Source organism: Nuphar pumila, chromosome 8 (genome assembly GCF_984573655.1).
Source record: "Nuphar pumila chromosome 8, dmNupPumi1.hap1.1, whole genome shotgun sequence".
NCBI lineage: Eukaryota > Viridiplantae > Streptophyta > Magnoliopsida > Nymphaeales > Nymphaeaceae > Nuphar > Nuphar pumila.
In genome coordinates, this window is record NC_143256.1 from 18,290,720 (window position 1) to 18,315,249 (window position 24,530).

A 24,530-nucleotide genomic window follows, 5' to 3' on the forward strand; every position below is an offset into this window, starting at 1 on the left:
ATGCACAACCTCTCAAACTCTAGATCGATTGACTGAAGCTCCTCAATGTGGTCTATAATCTTAGGTTACGCCTGCATCCCCGCATAAAGGATGCATCCAGAATCATCTGCAAATGGTTGTCATCTCACAAACTCTTTGATCATATCCCAAATATGCCCTATTAAGCTAAGTATCATGACTAAAGCCTTCTGCTAAGCGTGTCTGCCACTACATTTGCCTTACCAGGGTGGTAGGTGATGGAGAACTTGTAGTCCTTCAGGAACTCCAAACACTTGTGTTGCCTCAAATTAAAATCACATTGTGTGAATATGTACTTGAGGCTCTTATGATCAGAGAGGATCTCAAACTATTTCGCATACATGTAGTGACACAAGATCTTCAGTGCAAAGACAATTGCCGCTAACTCCAAGTCATACATGGGGTAATTCTTCTCATGCACCTTTAGTTGTCAAGAAGCGTACGTGATCACCTTTCTGTGCTGCATCAAGACACAGTCCAGTCCGGTCCCTGAAGCATCATTGTACACAATGAATCTACCTGTCCCAAAAGGTAAAGTTAATATTGGGGCCGTGGTCAACCTCCTCTTCAGCTTCTGAAAGCTCTCCTCACATCGAGGTGACCAAACCAACTTTATCTTCTTCTATAAAAGTCGAGTCATTGGAGCCACTATACGAGAGAAGTTCTCAATGAATTGACAGTAGTAGCTCACCAATCCCAAGAAACTCTTGATCTCTAAAATTGTCTTCGGTTGCTTCCAAGACAACATTGCCTCCACCTTGGCTGGATCGACCTCAATGCCCTTCTTAGAGATCACGTGGCTGAGAAACATCACCCTGTGGAGCCAAAACTCACACTTCAAGAACTTAACATAAAGTTGATGTTCTCTCAGTGTCTGCAACACAATCCACAGATGCTCTCAGTGCTCCTCCACGCTCTCAGAGTAGATAAGAATGCCATCGGTGAATATAATGACAAAAGAATCCAACCATAAACTGAAGACCCGATTCATCAGGTCCATGAATGTTGTAGGGGCATTGGTAAGTCTAAAAGACATCACCAAAAACTTATAGTCCCCGTATCTGGACCTGAATGTGGTCTTTAGAACATCCTCTGCCCTGATTCACAACTGATGGTACCCGAAACAAAGATCTATCTTACAGAACCAACTCCTTCTTCAACTCAACCAGCTCTGCAAGTGCCATGTGATACGGTATTCAGGAAACTGGTGTCATGCCAGGCATTAGCTCGATTGAGAACTTGATCTTCCTGTGAGGTAGCAAACCTGACAAGTCCTCGGGAAAGACGTTCAAAAACTCATGAACCGCGTTCAACTGCTCCAAATGTGTCACCTAACTGTCTGTCGCAGACACACTGGCCAAGAACACCATACAACCTTGCTTATGGTACTTGGAGATCTTCAATGTCGAGACAATCTTCACCTCGCTCGTTGATCAAATCGCCTAAAACACCAATACAGACAAATCAGGGCGCTCTAACGGAACCTCATTTCTCCAACACTAAAGAGTAGCATTGTATTTAGACAACCAGTCTATACCCAAAATGACATCATAGAAAGTCATGTTCAGTATGATCAGGTCAGCAAACAACTCATGCCCCTCGATGATCACTCAGACTGTAGGAAAATATTTTTCGCAAGAAGAAGATATACCCATCGGAGACATCACGTAAAAAGCCTTCTCGAGGCTAGATGTAACAAGATCAAGCAAACTCGCAAAGGAGGAGGATATAAAGAATGGGTAGCACCCAAATCAAACATCACACGAGCATAGTGTTCAAAGACTACGAAAATACCTTCGAGCAGGTCATTTTGATTACCCTGTGTGGCAGTTGTTGCAGCGTACACTCTCCTGTTGGTCCTCTGTTGCGCCTATTGTTGAGGCCTATGTTGCTACTATTGTTGTCCTCCATGAGTCGTTGCCTTGTTCGGACAATAGATAACGATATGTTCGGGCTGTTGGCACTAGTAGCAGACTCCCTTAAAGAGTGGACAAGAGCCCTAATGATGACTCTTGTTGCACCTTTGACACATGAACAAAGTCTTCCCCTATTGCTTCCTCTGTTGGGGTCGACCCTTCTGATGCCCTTGTTGTGTCCTCTGCCTCTTTACCTTACCCCCTGCCACCCACAGGTGGGTTCTTCCTCGCTTCGCCACTGGTGATGCCCTGGTTACCCCCCACTCTTCTGTGATTCATCCTTGAACCTCTTCCACTCCTCATTCAAGATGGATGCAGACTTGATCACATCACTGAATATAGTAGGACAACTCGTCATCACACGAACCTGGAGTCCGTCTTTCAGCCCACGAACATACTTCGTTGCCCTTGCCTTATCATTAGTAAAAAGGTTCAAGTAGTAGAGCTCCAAACTCCTGAATTTGGTGGTATAGTTCACCAAACTCATGTTCCCCTGAACAAACCCAAAAAAATATTGCTACATACATTCTCGTGCATAAGCAGGGAACTAAGCATCTAAGAAATTCTCATTGAAAGTCACTCAAGGAATTACCTCCACTCTGTCGTATTTCACTCATCACAGGGTGTCCCACAATTTCTTGGCATCACCCTTCAATTGGAACATGCCAAAATTAGTCTGCCTATCCTCAGGCACAGGCAGGATACAAAACGCCCTTTTAGTCTCCTCAACCCAACTCTCAGCTGCCTCTGGGTCGGCCTTCACTGAGAAGGTTGGAGATTCAACCTAAGAAACTTCTTGAACATCACCACGGTGGGGTTTGGAGTGACCTCGGCAAGATAGACACACATGATCTGTTGCGCCACCTGTGCCTGGACGTATGTGGTCACTATCGTTGTCAAGGTGTTCAGGGCATTCAACATGAAGTCCTTTTGCTCCTGTCAATCAGCGGGAGCACCAGAAGTCAAAGCTCGGGAGCGGGTATACATCTAAAACATGAAAAATAGTTAAAAAATTTGCACCCTTATCAAACCTACCCCCTTAGGATTGATCCCCTCAACAATCATAATTGCATATTCACATCAAATTCCTAATTCACATAAAAAGGAATTAAATTAAGCCATTCTCACAGTCTATCATATGAAATTTAAATAAATTGATATTAGCAAAAAAAAATACCAGGTAGCCCTTACTAGTGATGGAGACTGCTCTAGAATACAAGTCATGACTTTCTGATAAAATTTGGACATGGCTTGATTATCAAAAGAAAATTCTGGTACACAAAAATGATTAAAATATAATATTTTATGGTCGACTCTGATACCAAACCTGTAGCGACCCCAACTCATCCCTATTGAAAAATAATTTTTTTTTAAAGCAATCAAAGGGACTCTTTTAGAGACTTCACTATTTGGTAACTACCATATATAACTAAAATTTGGAATTAATTAATAATTAATAATTAATAAATATCTAGAAAATTTCATAGAGTGCCTTATCCACCTTGGAGTCTTTTTAACCTTAAATTTCCTTAAATTAAACCTTTATACCGAATTGAAAGCTTTAATTTCGTTGGACCTAGATTTTAGATCTGGGTCCAGATCCAAGATGCAAATTCATATCCAATATTTATATGGATCTTGAACTGGATCAGATCCTAATTAATATGGGTTTTGGATTGAGTTCAGATCCATATTAACTTGGATCATACAGATTGGATTCAGTTTGATCCAATCTGGACCCGGTCCCATCGAGACAGACCCTTTTTTAAAAAATATGATTTTCGAGCAGACCATAGCCTGAGTTCAGAAAAATAAAATATAGTTGAATTCAACATTTTGAGGTATATCTAATGATGTATAACTTGAATTTAACCTGAATTTTGCTCAAATTTTGCTTGATTTTAAAGGTCAAAAATAAAAGTTTTTATCATATCTTGTTTGGCTCATTTAGGTCTTATCAATGACCCATGGGTCAAACCCAAACTCAATTGACGCTACCTAAAATCGAGGATTTATCGATTTTTTTATGGCACTTAGCCAAAACCTCAAATATCTCTAAATTTAATACACGATATTACAAGATCTCGGCACTCAAGCACACCCTCATAATTGTTAGGGAAAAGTAATATGTTTGACTCTATATAATTAGGGGTGTCAACGGGTTGGGTTTACTTCGACCAAACCCTATAGGGTTCGGGTTTGGTGACAAAAAAGAATACCCGATTAAGACTCATGTCCCGACTTGAAGAACCGATTAATATATGGACCCGAGTATAGTTTGTGAAATTTTATACCAGACCCAAGCTTGACTCAAGCTTTGATTAAGACCATAAATTTTTAATGTAAAAATGATAAAAAATTATTATTTTATCAGGTATGATCTGGGTCTGGTTCATGTAGTTCTTATTGGATCTAGGTATGATTTATCTTATAGTAGGCTCGATTAGACCTGGGTCTAGACCCAGTATCCTACCCAAAAATCTGATCCAAGTTTGGTTCCACCTAGGTCGAACCAAAGCCGACCTATTGACACCCTTACATACAATGTCGTAAGCTTAAAGTAAAAACAACCACGATCTAACATTAATGTAAAAGGCTGACATGATTCCTGAATGAGTAGATGCATCATTACGAAGGGCAATATAAGATGGGGAAAGCATTTGACCCTCTAATTGGAACTCACAGGAGAAGGTTGGTTTGAGCAAATGTATTCAACATGGTCGAATTCGTAAGAATGAACACTTAGATCATATTTTTTTATGTAAAAATATTATTTTTTGAAGGTACATTGTAGGCCGTTGATTTTTTAACCCTAAAAAAATCTCACATGCATGTTATAATAACATGTTTCAAAGGTCCTTTTCTACTAAACTAAACATGTAGATCGTGTCAAATGTGCAAAAAATAATAAAAATATTACAGTTTTTCACTGAGGGGTTCCTTACCCACGAGGGGTAGCAAATATTGTGCCATAAAACGGTCCTGGTTTTTTTGTGAGCAAACTTTCTTGGATGACATCCAATCACTAAAGTGTCATAGTGAGTTTCCACTTTCTCAGTAGGATAGAGTGTGCGCTTAATTGTTGGGTAGTTCTGGGGTAGGACCTTGTCTCTGTGTGCTGGAACAGGTCGCTAAGGACAAATTTCACCATTGTGCGCTCAAAAAGTGACTATTTAGAAAATATTTAAAAAATTTTAATGTTTAATTCTTTAGGATAATGACGGCATCTATTTTACAATTTAACAATATTTTAATCTAAACTTTATTTTTTAATGACAAGAAAACCCGTATCGAAGACCAGGTCGCTTAATGGGCTCGGCCCACTACGATATAAGACTCTCAAAGATTAAGACACAACCACCCTATTTTGTGGATTCTGATCGGGTGCAATCACATGGCACAAAATTTGTGCATTATGCACTTGACTGCCCTCCATCAGGCCCTGGGCCCCACAACTGACAGGCTGTCCTCAAGATGGAGGGTGATGAGGTGCTTAATGTTGGTGCAATTATATTGTATCTGATATTTTCATTGTTTTTATGTCCCCCGTACACCTGACGCCCGAACCGGATAAGCAATTCAAATCTTGTGCAGGCCCCTGTCAATTCCTCTGAGTTTCGATCTCGCGACCCTATCGTTGAAGTAAACTTTTCAGTTCAAACTTGATAACTGACAAAATCAATATGCTTCCCAGAAAGTGAATCAACTCACCATGTCAACCAGCCATTAGAATAATTTGGCAATCAAATACTTAAATTGTAAACCATTTTAGATCTCGAATAATTTGGCAATCAAGTACTTAAATTGTAAACCATTTTAGATCTCTCTCTCTCTCTCTCTTGTAGGGGAGCAATTCTCGTGGTCAAATATGAGGTCTCGCCCTTGCTTGCGGATACTTGATCGCGTTTTTCTCTCCCCAGAACTATTTCACGCAGTTCCGGATGTCACTGCTTGTCTGTTGCCACGGACCATGTCCGATCATGGACAAATGACTGTTTCGTGGGGTGCAGGCTTCAAGGCATGTCGTAGGTTCTTCTTTGAGGAATGGTGGCTTCGGGTGCCAGACTTTCAGCAGTTGGTAGGTCAATCGTGGGCTCAACCTGCTACGGGATCTTGGGTGGCCATCCGCATCCATGTTAAGCTTCTTCGTCTTCGGAAACGTATTAAGGAATGGCTAAGTTTTAATAACCTGAACAAGTTTAGGTTCATCGGCCAGTGGGAAGCTGAGCTCTCCGATTTGGCCCAACGTCAGGTCGATCTTGTTGGTGTACCGAAGGGTCAAGTGCTTCAATTGCAGGAGCGTATCGTCGTACTCTCTACTCTCGTTGCAGAATGGAGAGCACGAGATGAGCTTAGATGGAAGTTGAGGGCTAGAGTTGCATGGTTGGCTAATAGCGATGATAATACACAATTTTTTCATATGAACGCATCAAATAAATACAGTAAGAACTGTATACTCTCGATCGAGATCGATGGATGCCAGTTTGGTCCGCATAATTGCCTGCCAGCTATTACTTCTTATTTCTCCAGGTTGTATTCGGCCGACTTAGGCGTCAGGGGGGTCATCGGCGATATGGGCTCTAAGCAGTTGGCGGCAAACCAATTTGTTTCTTTGCAGGTTAGATTCACTGAAGTGGAGATTTCGAATGCTATTAGCGAACTATCGGGATGGAAGGCACCAGGCCTTAATGGTTTTCACATTGACTTCTTTAAAGCATTTTGGTCAACTGTAAAAACTGACCTGCTCCACTTGTTCGATGAATTCTATCGTAATGCGAGGCTGTCTAAACCATATCATGTGGCAGTCATCTCTTTGATTTCTAAGAGGCAAGGGGCATCAGACATATCCAACTTTAGGCCGATTTCGGTGATGGGTGCTCTGTATCGCATTATATCTAAGGTGTTGGCTAATCGGTTGCGCGCTGTCATTGATCAACTTGTTTTGTTCGAACCAGGGTGCTTTTATTCCAGATCGAAGTTTGCAAGGATCCTTTATTTGTGCAACTGAGCTTCTTCACTCTTTACAGTCGACTGGATCACCGCACTTCATGCTAAAATTGGATTTTCACAAGACTTATGACAGAATGGCATGGGATTTTTTGATTGAATCTCTAACAAATATGGGGCTTGGCAGCCGATTTATAGCATGGGTTAAGGAGTTGGTCACAAAATCCGTATCATCAGTTTGCATCAATGGAATGAGAGGGGAAGAATTCAAGTTGGCTAGAGGTGTACGACAGGGTTGTCCTCTAGCACCTATCATTTTTAATATCGCGGTAGATGGTTTACCTATTCTCATGAAAAGGGCAGAAGAAACAGGCTTCTTGGAATCCTTGGGCATTCATGGTTTTGTTGGTCACACAATTCAATATGCAGACGATACTTTAATATTTGGACATGCGAATGTTAATCAAATGTCTAGGTTGTACTTCATTATTAAAGTCTTTGCTGCAATTTCAGACCTTCGCCTGAACGAGAGTAAGTGCGCTCTGGTCTTACTCAATGCTGACCTTCTTCTCCAATCGGCTGCTGCAAGGATCTTCAACTGCCCAATATCCGACTTCCTGTCAATTTCTTGGGTCCATCGTTGCACTCTCTACAATCAGCGGGAGGCTTTGTAAAGAAGTCTGCTAACTGATATTCTGAAGTGACATATGGCAGATCAATTATCCCGTGTAGATATTCCTCTCTGACGTAGTGACAATCCATTTCGATGTGTTTGGTGCGTTCGTGGAATGTTCTGTTACTGGCAATGTAGATCGCACTTTTGTTGTCACAACACATTTGTGAAGCCTTTGTTGCTTCAGCTCCCATGTCAGCAAGCAGTCGTCGGAGCCAAACTACTTCCATGGTCATGGTTGCCATGGCTCTGTATTCAGCTTCGGTGGATGAGAGAGATACCTTCTGCTGCTTTTTACACCTCCACGAGATCAATGATTCCCCTAAAAAGACACAAAAGCCAGTGGTTGAGTGTCTGTTATTGGGATCACCTCCCCAATCAGCATCAGTATATGCAATTAAATCAAGAGAAGAGGAGGAAGATAAGAAAAGTCCTTGTGAAAGAGAGGACTTGATATATATGATAATACGCATGACTGCTCCCATATGAACAGAAGTAGGAGCATGTTGAAATTGACTTGCTGTATGAACAGCATGTGCTATATCTGGTCTGGTAATGGATAGATAGGAAAGTGCCCCGACAAGCTGTCTATAAGGAGTAGGGTCTGCAAGAAGTTCTCCCTCATCAATCTTCATTTTAACATTAACAACTTCTGGAGTGTCAACTTTCTTATCATCAGTAATACCAGACCTGAAAACAATATCAAAAGCAAATTTAGTCTGAGATAATAAATATCCTCTAGGAGAATAAGCAACTTCAATGCCTAAAAAGTATCTCAACAAGCCCAAATCAGTCATTTCAAAATGAGATTTAAGAAGTGTTTTGATTGTTTCAACTCCCTGTTTATCGCTTCCGGTGATGATCATATCATCCACATAGAGAAGAAGCACAATGATCCCTGCATCAGAATTCTTAATAAACAAAGCAGTGTCAGTTAAACAGAATTGAAAACCAATATCAATCATAACACGACTAAACCTATCATACCAAGCTTTTGGTGCTTGTTTAAGTCCGTAAAGAGTTTTTTCTAAGCGAAGGACTTTACCCTTAGGAATACTTAGACCAGAAGGGGGTTCCATGTATACTTCTTCAACTAGCTTTCCATTTAAAAAAACATTTTTGACATCCATTTGAAAAATAGACCATTTTTTGATAGAAGCTAAGGCAATTAAGGTTCGGACAGTAGTCATACGAGCCATCGGAGCAAAGGTTTCTTCATAATCAATCCCATATTCTTGGGCATAACCTTTGGCTACTAAACGGGCTTTATATCTTTCAAGAGTACCATCACTCTTGGTTTTAATTTTATAAACCCATCGACATCCTATAGTTTTCTTCCCTGAAAGAAGATCTTGAATATTCCATGTAGAAGCCTTTTCAAGTGCATCTAATTCAGTTTTCATGGCTTCTATCCATTTGATATCAGTTTTTGCTTGAAAATATGTGGATGGTTCTTCATATGAGTGAATTAATGCAATAACTACCCTATATGTGGGTGAGAAAGACTCGTATGATACAAACCAGTGGCGTAGCTAGGATTGACGTGGGGGATGGGCAAACAGGGGTGTAGCAAAAAAAAAAATGGCGTGATAGTCGGGGGCTCGGGGGCAGCGCCCCCGAAAACAAAAATTGAGATAAAATAAAAAATGGCTACAATTATTAATAAAAATCTATTTTATATGGACAAATCAAACTATTTGCTGCAGTCAGGGCTGAGCTGGGCTAGGACTGGGCTTTTAAAAAAAAAAAAAATTAACTGTTTCGAGAGGCAGGACTGGGCTACAGCCCATTCCTGCCCCCGCCCCCCCCAGCTCCGCCTCTGACCACCAAGATTGGCCGTAGAACCCCGAAAAAGCTTTAAGCTAAAAAATGAATACATTTTTTATGACACCGATGATGACCAACATGCACCATATGCAGAATTCAAGCAAAAAGAGTATAAAAATGCCTGTTAGACAAAAAATACAGACGCCCAATTATTAAAATCTGTCAATGGCCACAGTTACTCACTACAAGAATCCTAGACAATCGAGAACAAGCAATTCACTCACCAACTATCTGGTAGATAAAGATACGTTATCCGTTGCCTTCGTTACATTGATAGACATCCATACCTTGTTTTAGCAGCAGGCACAAAAGGAGAGTCCTATGCACGCACGATGACCAAGAAAGGATAGCAAGATTGACTCTTCCAATGAGGTTGCGCCCAAAAAGGAGGAAAGAAACTAGACCCACGTTCAGTTGTGCCCCAAAAAGAAAGGATCAAGAACCAAATTGAAGGATTGGCCTGTATTGCTCCTGTAGAATGGATAACTGGATACTGTATCACTAGAGCCACTGAACATGAACAAAACCCACCCTCAAATTTAGGAGATAAGAGGGTTTTCTTCAAACTGCTAGCGATGGTTGCCAGAGATTGGCAAAGGTCCGACTGACTGCGACACCGGTGCCTCGCGTCGCCGGAGATTGCAGCCGAGAGGGAGAAGCTCGGAGGGGGGCACCGCCACCGCGGGTTCACCGAAGGGAGGCCGGCGGCACTGCAGAGCACAAGGGTTGCCGGCGAATGGGGTTGCCGTCTTGCCTGTGACTGAAGGGGAACGCTGGAACGGAGGGGCAGAGCTTTAGAAAACTGGCTAGGGTTTTACCCCTCGCCTCTTTTGGCAGGCTCTAGACTCATCGAGAGCCCGGGTCTCGGTCGACTCGGTTTCACGAGTCCCGATTCGACTCGGTTTTCCGAGTCATGAGTCGACTCGATTTCAAATTTTAGGGTGGGCGGCCGCCCACCCATGCCCACCCCTGGCTCCGCCACTGATATAAACTTTCCTGGAGGCCTCGAGATTCGGGATGATTGTCTAGTTGGAATGTTAGAATATTTTTCAAGTGCACATGGAGGATTAGACTTTTGTCGCCTGGAATGTTGAATACTAGTATCTCTATGAACTTCTTCATTTTCAACATTAAGATCAATAATTCTTTGATCATCATCAAAGTTACAATCAAGGTCATATTCATCAGATGTTGATATTAGATCTAGCAAAAAGGAGTACTCAGTGACGTCTTTTAATTTTCTAAAATCAAAGAAGCTCTCCTTTTCAAGAAAGGAAACATTTCTAGACACATATAGTTTATTATTTTTGAAGTCAAAACATCTATAACCTTTCTGGTTTTCAGCATATCCTAAAAAGGCACAGGGAATCACACGAGGAGAAAGTTTATCATTTTTGTCAGTAAATATGAAACATTTGCACAATTTTACATTTTAACAGAGCAGTCATCTGGAATTGCCACAAGCACTTCTTGTGACAATGTAGAAGTGATATAGGCAACCAACGCCTGATCTCACTTCATCCAGGATACATACTCAGGATTTCTAACATAGGTAATAGAAAGATCTTTCTCACCATTCTTTTCTTCTTGTGGTATGAATTCTAGAGGAACAGGAACAGAAAACAGGCAAAACAGAGATGAAAATGAATTCGAAGATGAAATTATTTCAATCAAGATAGATCTGGGCGTGCAGATCACAATCTGATCTGACGTCAATATGCAAATGAGTTTGGAGTGATCCTTTTCAACTCTTGTAATCACACATAGATCAAAAAAATTGATCTTGCTTGATTATTTTGCTTATGGATGGGTAAGATCACGTGCAGCAATGTGAAAGAAGTAGTAGATATGACAGAAGAACAACAGGGAATGAAAGAAGGAGGAAATATGCCAACGTGACCAAATTTCAGTTTTGGATTTTGGAAATAAGAGAAACACGTTGGCTTAAATAAAAAAGGGGAATCAAAAGGAGGTACTTGAAGAAGACAATAAGCAGATTAATGATGTATTTCAAAAGAGCAAAAAGAAAGAGGAGAGTACGAAGAAGAGATTTCAGTCCAGACTGCAGATTTAAATACAAGAGAAATCGATAGGAAAAATGAGAAAACAGGTACCTTAGAAGGAGACAAATCAGTCATAGAAGGAACCGATCTTCAATATTGAACCTGCTGCTCTGATACCATGATAGAAATCATGGGTTCCTTTCTTCATCTACAAGCAACAACACAGCATGGGGAGAGAGAACGAGGCTGCAGCAAAAATCCCTAATCAGGGTATTCATTTTTGCTTCTTTGATTAAATACACACAGATACAATAGCTAGGGTACGAAAATACCCATTACATGTTATGATAAAATTATAGCATGTCATTAATGAAACATTAATGAGCATGTGTTTAAAATGAAAGGAATTGGGTCTGGATCCTGAGATCCAGACTTTATACTAAATGACAGTATCTTTTCACGCCTAACCCGTTTATTAAACGGGTCGGGTTCGTGTTAGGGGTATGCCAACCCAGCTGACCCGTTTAATAAACGGGTTAGGCGGGCGGGTCAACCTGCTAACCTGCCAATCCGTTTACCCGACCCAACCCGTTTATAAACGGGTTGGCGGGTCGTGTCGGGTTACCCGTTTAATAAACGGGTCGGGTTCGTGTTTGCCACAGCCGACCCGTTTAATAAACGGGTCGGGTTGAGGTATGCTGACCAGCCAACCCGCCGGGTCGACCTGCCAACCCGACCCGATTGCCACCCCTAATTGAGATAGGCAACAATGCTCCATCTTGAGGTGTTGCAAAGATATCTATCGAATTGATTTATGAAGTCAAGCCTTGAACTCTCTTGGAGAATTTGCAATTCTGTTCAGAAATTTTGAAGTGCTAAACATCTTGAATGCAACTCTTTCTTATTAAAGTGGCAGGTCACCAATATATGGTTGCTTCTTTTCATAGATATTATTTATCACCATAAAGCTTCCTAGAAGTTTCACCTGAATCTCTGCCTTTTGTAATATTGCTTTTACATGAATTCTTTTCAAATGGCCCAAAAGACATGGCTTTATAATGTGGCTTCAACATTTAAGCTTATGATCATTTGTCTCTTTTCTATTCAATGGTACGGAATTCACTCTCAAAGAAAATAAAACCAGAGGCGGTTCTTTTATGCACATACATGCAGGTCATCTATTTTGTACTTCAAAGGAATTGGCATAGAAGATTCCTTTTTGATGAGTAGCCTTCAATTTTTTGAATATTCATGGCCCATCTCAGTATCATTTCATTGTGCATGAATTGATTAATCAGGCTAATCGGATAACACATATGTTAGTTAATTCACAAGGCTCCAAACTGACTAATAACAGTATCTTCCAACATATTCTCTCTAAAAGATAAATATACTCTTTGTTGTTCTTGTAACTTCAATCTCTAAGAGGTACGTAAATGAGACCAATTTCTTGATGTCAAATTCTTGAATTAGAAACTTAAATAGCCTTTGAAATTCTATATAATATTCCATTGAAATAGTTTGACCAAAATATGCAAGTAATATCATTTTCAATACTCCTTGAGAAGAAATAAAAAATGAATTGAGATTTGTTCACGCCCATGCTTGAAATGAGCAGTACTACATCTTTTAAGCAAGTAATTCAACTTTATGTTCATGTGGTGAAGACGAAGAATAGAGAAGAGATAACAGGAGGTACCACAGGGCTGTAAAGTGCCTCATATGGTGGGTGATGTCGCAGTCAACTCTCTTGTATGTTATGTCTAACTTTAGGTTAACCTAATTACACATATACCTTTTGAAAGGTACACCTTGCCATGTAATGATATAATATGACGAGCAGTGCTTCATTGGCCTAATCATAGCACTATGGATATTGTTTGGTTCTGACATTGTTACCGTGCCAGTTGTAATTTTGACATATAAAATGTCATGAGCAGAAATTCTCTTGATCCAATGTTCACAGCATAAGGAATTGATTTGTATGTGACAGTTGACACTATTTGTTATTCATTATGTAAGTTGTACAAGTGGAATTTGATTTTCGCACGTGCATGGTATAGTCAACCTCTCTCACGCTCTCTATAAACAGGCAACTAACTACAATTTGTATTCATACATGTGCATATATGTATTGGATAAACTGGGAGCTATGTCACATAGGTACGGGTGCAGATGCGGGGGCGGCGATGCTGCACTTTAAAAGAACTTGGGTGTGGGGGTGCGGGAGGGTATATATATATATATATATATATATATATATATATATATATATATTTTAACACCACCCCTTTACCCTTTCTCGTGGTACCCCATTCTCAAGCCCCATCCCTCTTTACCCCTTCTCGAGGTACCCCTTTTTTTTTTAATTGGGGGGGGGGAGGGGGGTGCTCGAGGTACCGTTACCCATTATCGAGCCCTGTCCCTTTTTTTAATGGACAAAGTTAACCAAGTCCATTTTGGACAATGATAACCTTGGGTGCGGGTTGACCGAATTGGGTGCCACACCCGCGTCGCGTCGACGTGGGTGCAGAGGCCTCTTTGGTGAGTCCCTATGACATAGACTGGGAGCATGTCTGTGCTCGCTAGTATGTCTAATGGCAATAATATGTGAAAGATTTCCAAAGGCTATTCGGTTGGAGATTTTCTCCTCGTTTTTAAGTTATATTGTCCTAGTCCAATTTGATGATTTTATCAGGTGTTCTCCAAATATTTGGTCCTCTTCTTTGATGTTTGGATAGTAAATATCAGAGATAGTCCATATATTCTTGTCTGGAAAGCTTTCCAGCCAATTATAAAAGTTCAATACACGGTAGTATTGCTCACCAAGTCTGATGAATAGCATATTCCTTTAATAAGGAACAATTTCTTAATCTACCTGCCAAATTCCAATTGATGATATCCTGCTGTGGGGCTTATATTTTGCTGACTGTACAACAACTGTAGCTATGTACAATATGTTCAACTTGCTTTTGCTACAAGAGATGATCCTTTTCCCAAAATTTTACAGGTAAGGAGAATTCCGCTGCATGCTAATCAGTGTGGTGATGAAGAACAAATTGATATTGGTGCACAACCAAAGGACTTAAATATTGCACTTGATAAGCCCGAGCTGGCATTGCTTTCAACTGATTCTGAAGTAATCATGCTTCGTGGATCCAAAGTGTTGTCAACTCTGAATCTTGGGTTTGCTGTGACGGCATCTGCAATTTCACCTGATGGAAGTGAGGCCATTGTTGGTGGCCAAGATGGGAAACTCCACGTCTATTCTGTCAATGGGGACACTCTCACTGAAGAGTCAGTCCTTGAGAAGCATCGTGGTGCTATTAACGCCATTCGTTTCTCCCCAGATGCCTCTATGTTTATTTCTGGTGATCTCAATCGAGAAGCTGTTGTATGGGACCATGTCACTCGAGAGGTACCATCTCTCTCTCTCTCTCTCTCTCTCTCTCTATATATATATATATATATATATATATATATATATATGTGTGTGTGTGTGTGTGTGTGTGTGTGTGTGTGTGTGTGTGTGTATCAATCCTTGAACACAAGCACACACACATAACAAAAAGAAAACAAGAATTGGTGTATGTACAGAGTCTACAAACAGTATGCGAGGGAGATGCACATTATAACACTTTGCAAACCATGTAAATCCTTTTTTTTTGTCTAAGAGAAATAATTTAAGCCAGGGGATAAGAAATCTTTCAACAAGCTTACAGAATAGATCAAATTAAGATTCTTAACCACCAGTCCTATTCCGACCAATCCAAGCTAAATCCCCATCTGGCCATTTTATTGGCACAATCCAAAGCTTGTTTGAACAACCACTGAAATGCTGGATAAAACCAAAACAAATGCTCAATTGTTTCGTTCTCATCGAAACAGAAGTAGCAAGTACTTGCAAGCTGGAAACTTTTGTCTTTCAATTTGCACTGGTTATTAACCTTATCAAGTGCTAAGAGCCACACAAATATCTTGGCTGTAGGAGAGGGATGGAAACCCTGGACGGTGTCATTTGGAAAGTGGTCTACATCTTTACAGCCAAAAGCATGGCTAAATGAAGCTATAGAGAACATAACACATCCGTCACATTTCCATATAAGGAATTCTCGCTGTCGGAAATTTTCCATGGGCCTAAAAATCCAATAGCCATAACCAAAACCAATCTTCTACCTCTTGCTCCTTGAAATTCCTTCTGAATTCAGTGAACTAACTAGCTCTTCCTTTCCAACATTCACTTACAAGTATGCTGTTATCTCTGTTTATGTGAAAAAACGGTGGATATCTTTCAGCAAGAGTTACATCCCTGGACCATAAGTCAGTCTAGAACCTCAGCTTGACCCCTTTGCAAGCTTGATTTGAACCATAAACTTAATTACCAATTCAATCACCCCCCTTTGCAAGGTCGTACTCCCTTGAAGATTTGATTATTTGGTTCCAGCCAACCACACCACCAGCTGAGATAGAGCTACCATTTCCACGTACCAATCCATTTATCCCCTTCACCCAAGCCTATGGGACCAAAAAACAAGTTAGATTCCAGATTTGTTCAAAGCTAACAGTCAGATATGCCTATGATTCCAGTAAGTGTTTTAAAATTTAACATTCAAAACAAAGAAATCTTCTGAAAAATATTAAATCCATAGAGAAGAAAGAGGTTAGAAGATTAGAGGAAAAAGCATGAAGATGAGATTAATAGATCACTTCGTCATGGCTGCTCTAATTCTGTGTCAATTTTTGTCATTTCAATTTGACTCAATGAAATAAAAAAGAGAAAATGAATATTCCAACTACAACAGGTTGATGTCCCAACTCATTAATCACATGGGATGATCTCTCATAATAGATTAATCCTCACTAGGATTGAGTTAATTTTTTTTTATTAGTCAAGCTAGGTTTGCCTGAATATGGCCCGGTTGAGATAGTGTGACTCCAACTGGTACTACAAATCAATTACCCAAGCTAGGTTTGCCTGTATAAATTGTGTGGCTTGGTCTCCTGATAGCACAATGGTTGCTACGGGATCTCTAGACACAAGCATAATTATATATGAAGTTGATAAGCCAGCTTCAAGTCATATAACCATAAAGGGTGCTCACTTGGGAGGTGTTTATGGATTAGTTTTCAATGATGATTGCACTGTTGTAAGCTCTGGTGAAGATGCATGCATTCGTGTGTGGAGATTAGTGCAGCAGTAACGGGATCGTAACTGCAATTGATGGTTGATTTGGTTTTGGAAGCAAGTTGTGTGGCCTTACATTTCTTGCTCTGTGCAGTCTTCGTCAAAAGAATTCTCTGTTTTGTTTGTAGGAAAACCCTTTCCAGTTTGTCTTTGATTGAAGACTAGAAGAACATAGCAGAATGGCTCGTGTTTTGATATGATTTTGCTGATGTGAGTTTTTCGCCTTTTTTGGGTTATATTGGGTGTTTTTTTTTTTCCTTCTCCTTTTGTCGGTCTGATCAGCCATGCATACACCTAAATATTTTCCATGATCATATTTGTGTATGCAATGTTCATTGCTGGAATTGTGATGAAATAATAGAATGCTTAATCCCTTGGCCTATTCGCACTCTCTTCTTTGTTCAAGCATGGATATTGCTTTCTTTTCGGGAGGGGATTAAAGAGACACTCTTTCGTAGGAAAGAGAACTTTTACTAAGGGAGGTGAAACAAACATCTCCATGGAAAACATGTGGTGGTGTTTACATAATAAAGGCAAACAAGCATCTTTCCTGTCAAAATGGGTTCACACCACTGTTGTCTGTATCGGAATCGGACTTGTATCGTTTGGCCCAATGATTCAGGTGAATCCTCCAATATCCATTCTCAAGTGAATTATTCTGAATTGGCCAAAAAATAATTAAAAAATATTGTGTCAATCAGAACGTGACACATGTTAAAGCCATTAAAATAATATAAAAAATTAATTTTAATCTATTTTTTACATTTTATTAAAAAATAGCCAATTCAGGTCAGTATTTTCTGGTGCATCGACATTCAGGCCAATATCGACAACACTGGTTCACACCTTCCCCCCATGGGAAAGGACTTTTTCTCATGCGTCCCTTCAAGAAGTGGCTTCCCTTGGGTGGGGATGCAATAAATGCCCTCTTGATGATATTTCGATCTTAAGAATGTGAAATAAGTCTCCATATGGGAACTGGTAGTTGGAGGGAGTTTATGCATTTGACAAAGTGGCAGCAGTCCATTTCTGGATTTGGCATCTACCATTTTATGAGGTGGTAGTTGCTAAATCCAGTTTTCAATGCAAATACAAAGGCCGTCTCACCTCCTTTCTCAAATGCATAAAGTGCCTTAACATCATTCTCTGGCACAACTGCCACTCAGTGAATCATATTTTTGATCCTATATCCGACCAAATTTGATTGTTCAGTTGCATTTGATAAGCTAAAACTATTCGAGTATAATTCGATTCTGATTTTGCAATCAAATCTGATAAATATCCAAATTTGAAGGATATCTGAATCTGTTTATATGTAACATATAGCGATTACGTAATGATTTATTTTGATAGGTATTATTATGTACAGTGATTACTGTGATAGTGATTACTATGTATAGTGATTATTGTGACCTATGTATAGCAATTAGTACGTATAGCGATTACTTTGATATTGATTATTGTGTATATGATTACAGTGATAGCGAGTGTGCAACGATTATTATATATAGGAATTACTGTGTATAGCGACATGTAAAAGTACAAATGAGAGTAATTTTGATTTGATACAAATAATATGTTATTTTGTGCTACACAGAGGTCAGAAGATAAGTAGAGCGCCAGGTGAAAAGCTCAAAGGGCGGTGTCAGTGGCCTGCAGTTCTGTCGTAATATGGACATCTGAGTGAATATCAGAATGATCAATTATGAAATATGCACTTCAGTGGCTTTCTCGTGTTGGAACACTATGACCCACCCGGTCAATAAGTGAAATCATAAGATGAACACATTTCAGTTTGATTCTTTTGAGATCACCTTGACCCTAGAAGATGTGCCACAAATTACGGGTCTTAAGTGCCATAGAATTGTTGTCCTAGCATGAGATTCAAACTATAATGCAAGGGACAAGTGCACGACCCTTCTAGGAATGTCGATGGAGGATTGGGGTCAATGTATTTTTGGTGAAAGCAATTTCACATTAATGAAAGTTTCTTCTTTTCGTAATAAATGGGAAGGCCGGTCTGCTACATGTGCATCTGAAAGAGCTGACCAAGAGTTGCGCAGCTTCCTTCTTTATTTTTTTGGACTTACTCTATTTTCGGATTTGTCTGGTTCGAGGTTAAGTTACATGTGGCTGCAGTTCTTGAAAGACTTCGATGAAGTAGACAACTATGCATGGGGTGCTACTATTCTTGCATTCTTATGCAGTCAACTTTACCGTGTGAGTAAGGGTACAAAAACCGTCGAAGGGTTTTAGCCATTTGTTAAGGTAATTATTTATTACATATTTGGTAGTTATAGACTAATGTCGTTGAAGGTTATAGTCTTACTAATATATTATTTTTGTAGGCCTGAGCATGAGAGCATATTGTCGCCTTTTGTCCTCAGTGTGGCCCTGCGATTTATGGTTTTTCCAAGATCGACCGATAGGCTACAATACATGTCAAGGAGGATAATGCTAAGTTCATTTTAGATGGTCTGCAATTAAATGAGGTAAATGGTTTAAAATCGTTTATAATCGTTTCAGCATTTATCATTCATTAGTATAAATTGTTGAAATGTTTAGCATTCTTAAGTAATCATCGCTGCAAGAATTTGTCTTCGTTAGTACAAATCATTATCGCATTAGCATTTAGCATTCATTAGTATAAATCGTTCTAATGTTTAACATTCTAAAGTAATGATTGCTTATAAGATTTTGTATTCCTTAGTACAAATCGTTGTTGCTTTAGCATTTAACTTTTATTAGTGTAAATCTTTGAAATGTTTAGCATTTTTAAGTAATCATCGCTGTAGGATTTTGTCTTCGTTAGTACAAATCATTATCGTATTAGCATTTAGCATTCATTAGTATAAATCGTTCTAATGTTTAACATTATTAAGTAATGATCGTTGCAGGATTTTGTATTCCTTAGTATAAATCGTTATCGCTTTAGCATTTAACTTTTATTAGTGTAAATCGTTATAATCTTTAGCATTCTTAAGTAATGATCGTTGAATGATTTTGTCTTCGTTAGTACAAAGCGGTATCATTTTAACATTCATTATTGTAAATTGTTGTAATATGTAGCATTCATTAGTGTAAATCATTTTAATACAAAACATTCATTAGCAACAATCGTTGTAATATATTTAGCACTCGTTATTATAAATCATTTTAATATTTAGCATTCATTAGCATGAATAATTATGCCTATACCTAAACCATAATCTCCAATGTACTGGTTGTGTGGAGACTGTATGAAGATGGGGAGGACGAGGACCAAGAGGTTATTGCTGAGGCTGCGAGACTGTCTGGCTGCAATATTTGGCTATTTAGCAAATCTGAAGCCAAGTTGCAGCATGGTAGTCAAGTTCTCCTGTAAGCTGGCTTGGGACAGTCTACCCCAAAGCAGCTTGTGGAAGTGAGAAGGAAGATGAATAGTGGTGGGGTCAGGAACGAGAATTAGCACGAACGCTTTAGGAAACAATTGGATAGCTGGAACAAATGAGGTGTTTGTAACATAGCATATGATTATAAAGAACGACAATATGACCTCAACTTTTTAAAAAATATTAGGAACCCATGCATCAAAATCTGGAGATTGAGAAGAAGCAACGTGAAAATATTGGGAACCCATGCATCCCTCCCATCCCCCAACATGTCATCTCCCAGCATAGAAAAAATGTTCATCGTGTCCCTCTGCCTACAACAACGATTCCCTCAGTTGTAGTACACGGTGAGGAGCAAACACAACTCACAAAAAAGAAGGTAGTCTCTGTCACAAGGTTAGAGATGTTGGAGAGAGAGAATAAGGAGTTACGGAAGTAGGTGCAGAATTTGGAGAGATAAATGCAATCACAATATGGTACACTGGTAGAGATGATTACCAGTGGTTTGAATAAGTTTGAGGAAACCAAGAGGCCACCCAGAAAAGAGAGTCCACCAAGGAAAAGAAAGAGGCGATTTGTATATCATAGTCCATCTGAGTCGTCAAGTGCTACTGAATAAACATTATGTGATTTTTGTATCCCGATAATTATTTATTGTAATTCTATAATTCTTTGTTGTAATTCTATAATTCTTTTTTGTAATGTGACATTCTATAAATATATAATTCTTTTTTTAATAAGTTCAACACACAAGTGCTACTGAATAAATTGTTGTAATGTTCGGCCTTCATAAAAAAAAATTGAAGAAGCATTTAGCGTTGTGTACTACAGAAATTATGATTTACTTTTACGACCTTTCTTCCTATCGTGATTTACACAAAAAATGATAAAAGGCTGAAAGGATTTGTACGTATAAAGGCTACATGTTATCGCGATTTGCTTGATACCGATTGGCTTGCAATCAGTTCTATAAGAGATCGCGATTTATTTTTTATAGAAGAAGTGTTCTATCACGATCTGTACACCCATGAACATAAAGCAAAAATGATTTGTCCTATCGTGATTTGTGTTTACGAGCTTTGTCTATAAGAATGATATGCCCTATCACGATTAGGGTTTAGGTTTTTGTGTTTTAAGGGTTTAGGGTTTTAGAATTTAAGGTTTAGGGTTTAGGGTCTAGGGTTTAGGGTTTGGTGTTTAGTGTTTTATGGTTTAGGGTTTTAGGTTTTAGGGTTTGTAGTTTAGGATTTAGGGTTTGGGGTTTGGGGTTTAGGGTTTAGGGTTTAAGTTTTGGATCTATCTATATTTCAAATGGATCATCTTAAATAAAAAAAATTTGGGTTTCTTTGATACCCAAATAAATTTAATTAAAAAATATATATGTAAATGTGTATATATATATATATATATATATATATATATATATATATATATATATATATATATAATAGTTTAGATTGGGTTTGCCTTTACGAGCTTTGTCTAAGTGAACGACACGTCATATCGCGATTTACACAATGACTGATTCATAAAAGGTAAAAAAAGAAAAATAATAAACAAATCGAGACGATGTTTAGACTTAGTAAAGAACAAATCGAGTTAACTTCAATGATACAAATCAATGTAACTTTATAAATACAAATTGATTTCGTTCACAAAGACATATCATTGTCGCGGTAACTTCATAACTACAAATCGATGTGATTTACAACCACATTCATTTACAAAAAATATGAGTATTTAGTTATAATACATCATAATCAATGGTTTGGCTTAGATACAATACATGACCATCATGGATATGGAAATAGTTTAGACTCAGATCAGGGTTTGGACTGGACCTATAAGAGATTTGGATCCGTTTAAGACCCAAATAAATCTAATCTAATGTAAAAGTATTTTAGATCCATTTAGAGACCAAATTGGATCCTACTAAGAAAATAAGATATCGAATCTACTTAAAGTCTCAATTTGATCTCATTATGTATATTAACATTTAGACCCATTTGGAGATCCAATTGGATTCCAGTAAGTAAATAAGGCTTTTGGATCTACCTGAGACCTAAATGGTTTTCATGAAGGTAAAATGAATTTGTTTAAATCTGAATTCAATTCGAGGTCCAAATAACTCCTACTTAAGAAAAAAAGAATTGGATTCACTTATGATCTAAATGAATCATTTTAGTGTACTGTGAATTTTACTAAAATATAATAAGTTTTTGATCTATCTAAATTCCAAATGGATCATACTTAAATATAATAACTTTTGGGTTCATTTGAGACCCAAATAAATTTAATTAAAATATATATATGTAAATTTGTATCTCTCTCTATATATAATAGTTTAGATTGGGTTTAAATTTGATGAGAGCTAAATAGGTCTCACATCCAACCCAATCCAATCACTCCCCTACCTAAACCCATCTGACAATCAAATACATCTCATCCCACCAAATCCATTTGAATATCCTATTACGATTTGCCTTTACGAGCTTTGTCTATATGAATGATATGTCCTATCGCGATTTACAAAATGACTGATTCATAAAAGGCAGAAAAGAAAAACAACAAACAAATCGACACAATGTTTAGACTTAGTAAAGTATAAATTGAGGTAACTTCAGCGATACAAATCGAGGTAACTTCATAAATACAAATCGATTTCATTGAGAAAGACAAACAAAGGCATATTGTTGCTTGATATTGATTGACTTGCAATCAATTATAATTCATTTTTGCAAAAGGCAAATGAAATGATGTTTTTTAATTAATGTGCAATGCAATTTATTTGTGTGTGCTTTTTTAAAATGAGCGGTATGTGAAACGATGTTTCCTTTATAAATGAATGACAGGTCGCACAAGTTTAGGAGGGTGTCGCTTCGCTTTGCTTCGTCAGTAAAGAATAGACGAAGTGACATTTCCTTTATAAATGATGAGTTTGTGGTTTGAACATATAACAGACAAATTATGTAAATCTCTCTAGGTTGAAATAAAAATTAATTTACTAAACACGTCAATAAGTTGGACTGTTATTTGTAGCAAAGGTAAATCGTTGTCTCCGACATAGATGTCATTGTGTAAATCACTTAAGGACATTATCTGGTATAACGATTCAAATACAATATATGTACAACAATTTGAAGAATTTTGCAAAAGTTTTGAGAAGAAACTTGGAGAAAGAATGGCAATTTTTGTGTTTTGAGCCAAACTTGGAGTATTCGAGCTTGGAGGAACCGAGTAGGATGCCTTCCATCCTCATGGTATCGTGATGGACATGAAGGGCATCCACCATTGTTGTTTTAAGTGCATCTCTGCTACTGTTCGTGACCCATAATGTTGCATGTGTTCCTTGGTGGCAATTTTAGATTACACTTCTTATCTTGTGACCACTAGGATTGAAGAAGCATGTTTGTGGCTTGAACTGGCCAATTTTTGTCTCCATCAGTTTGGCTAAAACCCAATTGCTCTATTAAATTTGTGTTGTGGATGTTGTTATTGCTTCTTAAATCTGTCATCTCATTGTTAGAGTTGGATTGTGTTGCACCATATTTGAAACATGCATGTCTTTTGAATGAATACAGATTTGTTAAGTTATTTTCTTGAAAGCTTGTGTGGTTGATTATCTTTCGTGTTTGAGTTGAGCATTGTCTAACCGGAGTTGGGTTTCAGAGAAAGGGCAGTTGAAAATTTGATAAATCACCATTGGAAGTATATTTTTTGTGCAGGTCAAATTTTAACCACCAAAAAATTAAAATCGAAAATCAAAACTTGTGCATTTGTGCTTGATGTGTGTTTATGCATTTTGGTTTGTCTGACCCAGTCCTGATAATCAGAGTGTATCTTCGTAGATATAGGTCTATTTTGTGCTTACTTAGATTTGTTGAAAATCTAATGAACTCTCCTATATTTCCAGTGTTCAGTCCGCTGACAGATTTTGTATTTGCAGTCACCAAAAATAGATCTGAACAAAGAGTACAGTCATTCGAGTGACTGTATTTCTGGTGCATCATTCAGACCGGTTATTCATACCATATCATGGCACCCCGATATCAAAAAATTACAATTATTGATTCGTTGGAAAGATATTTTTGTTTTCTGTGTTTTCTCTGTTAATCAGTTTTTTCAAATTTAGTGACCTACTAAGTCAAATTCTAGTAGTATCAGTCATTGTCATATTCCATAAAATTTCACTTTGACTGCTTTTACAATAGAATTTTATTTTGATGTCTTGATCACGAACTGACTTATTGTCGGTGTGCACCATATTCCATAAAACTAAATAAAAGGATAAAGAAACTACACAAAAATACCTTTTCAACGATACCTGATTTGCAGAAAAACTACGAACGAGATACAACCCTGACAACATTCTTAAAACAAGAGCTGAACAAGCATGGTTATTCCTATCCCAATTATTCTATACTATTTTTTAGCCATTTATACTAGAAACCCAAAAACATAATAAAAAGAATAGAGGCATATCGAGGTGTTATATTTCCAATGCCACCAAGGTTACCATGATCTAATGAGTGGTTGGAGAGAAACATCCTTTAAAAGTTAGACTATTTGGTTGTTCCAGTCTACAAAGCA

The 24,530-nt window shown here is 38.3% G+C and overlaps 1 pseudogene; it reads left to right on the forward strand.

The window, feature by feature from the left end:
- The first annotated feature begins 5,904 nt into the window (after positions 1-5,904).
- Positions 5,905-16,585, forward strand: LOC149829705 (actin-interacting protein 1-2 pseudogene; annotated as a pseudogene).
- Positions 16,586-24,530: the final 7,945 nt, after the last annotated feature.